This window comes from Dipodomys spectabilis, unplaced genomic scaffold (genome assembly GCF_019054845.1).
Source record: "Dipodomys spectabilis isolate Male_0828 unplaced genomic scaffold, ASM1905484v1 ptg000140l, whole genome shotgun sequence".
NCBI classification, from domain to species: domain Eukaryota; kingdom Metazoa; phylum Chordata; class Mammalia; order Rodentia; family Heteromyidae; genus Dipodomys; species Dipodomys spectabilis.
This window is the reverse complement of record NW_024870817.1, coordinates 17655353-17659624: the sequence shown is the minus strand read 5'-3', so window position 1 is coordinate 17659624 and position 4272 is coordinate 17655353. Positions and strand designations below refer to the sequence as shown.

The window sequence follows — 4272 nt, the reverse complement described above, 5'->3', positions numbered from 1 at the left end:
AGCAGTTTGAGATCAGAAATCATTTACATATTTTCTAATCCAATGTTAACAGCATTTTACAAACTGTTACAAGAACTTATGTTTGATATATGATTTAGTATGTATCATATTTAAATTTCAAATCATACTTAATGGTGATTGCCTTATTCTTGTTGTTGTTGTTGTTTTATGTTAGTTCTGGCTTGAACTCAGTCAGGGCCTGGATGCTGTCCCTGAGCTCTTTTGCTCAAGGTTAGCACTAAATCACTTGAGCCACAGCTCCACTTCCAGCATTTTTTTCGTGATTAACTGGAGATAGAAGGTTTTTTTTTTCCTTCAGGATCTTTAACTATGAGACACAAATCAATCATTAAGGAAAGGTTGCTTGAAGCAGGTATGTACAGAGACACAACAAAAGCAAAGCAAAGCCTCAGCAGGAGGTAAGAGAGCACATAAGTCACAGCACTTGAAAGAGTCTCATCCACCCAGGAAAGCAGTGAACTATAGCCACACAGGTACTCAAAATTTTGAGATCAGTTGTGTTTTTTAAAGTTTTCAAATGAAAACACATATCCCTCTTCTATAGGCTTTCCAGATCACTACCTGTGAGACTCGAGTACTTCTATTAGGGCAGCTGAAAGCATACCCTATACTTGAACAGTGGCTTCTGCCCAATATGTGACCTGCCCTTCCCTCTGTAAGTAACATGGTGGGGGAAGCAAGTTAATACAGTGTTGCCCTCTGCAGAAAAGGAAACCTGGCACTCAAACTAAATTAAAAGGCTGTAGAGGGCTCCCTGAGAATACAGTAGAACTAACAGGAGCATTTAACTTTTTTTTTTCCAAATATATTCATCAACTGAATCCAGGTGGAACAGTGCCCTGAAGGAGGATGAGTGTATACACCAACAAACAGGAAGACCCTGCTTCCAGGAACCATTTTCTTTCTCCCACTCATACCAGAGTGAGAAAATGCCTCATGGCCACGATTCTCACAATATTCCTGCGCAGGGAAATTTGGTTGCAGGTCTGCAACCTCCACACAAGGCTGAAACACTTCACCAGATGGCCTTTTCCACCACCCAGCCAGCTCTCCCACAATGCTTCAATTTGTCACTCTCCTGGGGAGCATCTGCCCGGGAGAGAACCTGAGATTCCTCTGAGAGGACAAGGCACACTGCCCCATCAGATGCTCTGGCCTTAACAATCTCCAGTGTTAGTCTCTGAATATTACCAGAGAAGTGGGAAATCACAGAATTGAGGAAGATTGTATTCAATGTTAATAGATATAATAGAATTTCATGGAGATTCTTTGTTGAAAGGAAAAATTGCTCAGTCTCATCTCCTGGAACATGGCAAGTGCCTGGTTAAATGCTTGTATTTTCTTCTTCAACTCCTTGAATCTATGGGAAAGATCGTCAAAGTCTGTCTCCAAGTCTGGAAGAGGGCTTTGCAGAGGCTTCTGGTTTAACTCCAGGACCAACAATCTATGCAGAAGAGACATTTTTAGCAGCATTAATGTCATCAGCAGATTCATATGATGGGAGTGTTGTGGGTATTTGAAGTGGGTGGTTATTGGAAAAGGCCTGGTAAATCCCCATTGGCAGTCCATCGAAATCTGATGGTTCTTTTGGCAGTGGATATGAGAAAGAAGATTTTGGAGATCTCATGGGCATAAGCATGGATATGGGTATTGGCACTTTTCCTTCAGGTCCACCAACAGGTGCAGTAAACCCATCCTCTCCTCTTCCAGGGCTACCTTTCTTCACATCATCTGTGAATCCAACATCAATAAGATCTGTCTCTACCCCAGTAGGAGCTTCTGCCATGAGCACCGAGTCAGGTTCACAGGACAAATCTTGGCAATTTCAACCAGGTATCTCTCCACCAAGATTTTCGATGGGGCTTCCACACTCAGTTTGTGCATTAGCCTGTCATTCACGGTTCTGATCTGGTTGGTCCTACATAACTTGCCATATTCTTTGCTATACTTGTCACAGAGCCGATCAGCAATTACTTTCATCTCAGCTACTTCTGACTGAAGCTGAAGAGCAGTCCAATCAGTGTAGATCCAGATTTATATAGACCAAGATCTAGCTCTTGTACGGACTGGACGAGGTCATACCGAGGCACTAGCAGGTCAAAGTACAGCTCCAGGATCTCCATGGCCTTCACCATGTAGTCCTCCCGGATAATGAGCTCCACACGGATTTGAGCTTGCTGGTTCTTCCCAGCGGCTAGATAGTCAGCAATCTCCACCCTTGCCTTCTGGGCCAATTCCGTTTTTTTCTTCTCCTAGATGATTTATGACTAATCTCAGATTGATTTATAAATGCTCAGCTTTAAATCCAGAGCAGCATGCTGTACTGTTCCTTTTAGCTGAATCCAGATGTAAAAACTTGAAAAAGCGACTTTGGACAGGCCACTGAGCATCCAAAATGGCTACTCTCTCTGATGATAAGAGCTTTACAGACTGCTTTGCTCAGACTGCCTTTGAACTCAGATCCTCATATCTCAACCTCCTAAGTAGTTTGGATTGCACATGTGAACCACGAGTGCCTGGTTGTAAAAAAAACTATTAACCCAGCATATCCAAGTCTAAAATTTATTTATTTATGTAATACAATGCTTGTTTGCTTGAAATTCTCAATTATTCCATATTAACTTTATTTAGAAACTAGAAAACATTTCTTTTCACATTCCAGTTCTTACAGTCACAAACCATAAAGGCAATTATAGTCCACATTGCTTGCCCCAATCCCATTCATGTAGCAGGGCAGTCATCTGTTTGGTCAGTATAGGTCAGTTATTTTATATAAATAGAGTACACAGGGCATACTTGCATGTTTTCTGTATTCTTTGCCTCAGTAATGATGATGCATGGGTAGCATAGCTCTTCCCATTTTAAAACTGACAAATACTAGTTTAATGAGTTTATCTTTTATTTATTCACTCAGTGATTGGACATCTTTGAGGCTTTTAGTTTTACCTTTCAGGTTCAAAATTTCTGCACACCTTTGTGCAAAAATATTAGCATTGGTGTATATTTTCATTTTCTACTAGCAAATGGCTAGTGTGGTTTGCTAGATTCTATAGGATGTATCTAACTTTTTAGGAAATTGAAGCTTTTTTATTTTTTATTTAAATATATATTTTAGTGTAAATATATGGTATAAAGGGGTTACAGTTACATGAGTAAGATAATGAGTACATTACCTATCCAGCATTGTTACCCCCGCCTTTGTTTTTCTCCTACCATCCCTTCCCTCCCCAACTCCCCAACTTCTCCCTCCCCTCCCCTCTCCTCAGCTTTAAAGTTCATTTTCAACATAGTGTCTTGTGCATCTCATTGTTACAATGGGTCAACCCGTATCCTTATTTAAGCATTCTGTTTTTTCCTTTCCCCTCACCAAATTAGAAAAATGTATATACAAGATTCAGTGTACCAGAATCAAATACAGTGAAATCAGGGATTATACCATAGGGGAAGAACATACAAAAGAAACAAACAAACAAAAATCCCCACAGTACTTAGTACATTAAAACAACAGAAAGATAAAACCTCTTTTGTCCCTATCTTGGGGTTCATTTCGTTTAGCTTCATCTTATATTGTCATATGTACATAGCTTTTGACCTTTTCTGCTTGTCCTAGACATATACTAGCTACTGCAAATAAGGGAAACCAATGGACCTATGTTTCTTTGGGCCTGGTTTACTTCACTTAATATGATTGTTTCAAGTCTTTCCATTTCCTAACAAATAGGGCAGTGTCATTCTTTCTGATGGAAGCATAGAATTCCATTGTGTGTGTGTGTGGGGTGTGTGTGTGTGTGTGTGTGTGTGTGTGTGTGTGTGTGTGTGTAATGGAATATACGTATATATACAATGGAAAATATATACATATCACATTTTCTTGATCCATTCATCTACAGAATGGCTGGACCATTGTGGTTTTACCACTCAAGATTCAAGCAGTGCTTTATCTTACCAACATCGAGTCTTACCTCTTTTTTATTTACCCATTTTGAAACAGGTAAAGGGTTTATTATGCATAAAAATTTTCAATTATTTTATAATTGTTAATTCTGTAAGCATTGGGATATGTATAGTACATACAGTATTATGTGTATACTAAATATACATATATTTCTTTTAATTACTAGATATTTTCTATATTAATTGATTATTTTGATATATTTCTTTCATTTTTTAGATAAATATTTTATTGTTTTTTCCTACCAGGTAACTTGTAATTTAATTTCTTACTAGTAACTACTGAAGAACAAATATTTC

The 4272-nt window shown here is 38.7% G+C and overlaps 1 pseudogene; it reads right to left on the bottom strand.

The window, feature by feature from the left end:
- Positions 1-1396: 1396 nt before the first annotated feature.
- Positions 1397-3567, bottom strand: LOC122117308 (annotated as a pseudogene).
- Between the last annotated feature and the right edge of the window lie 705 nt (positions 3568-4272).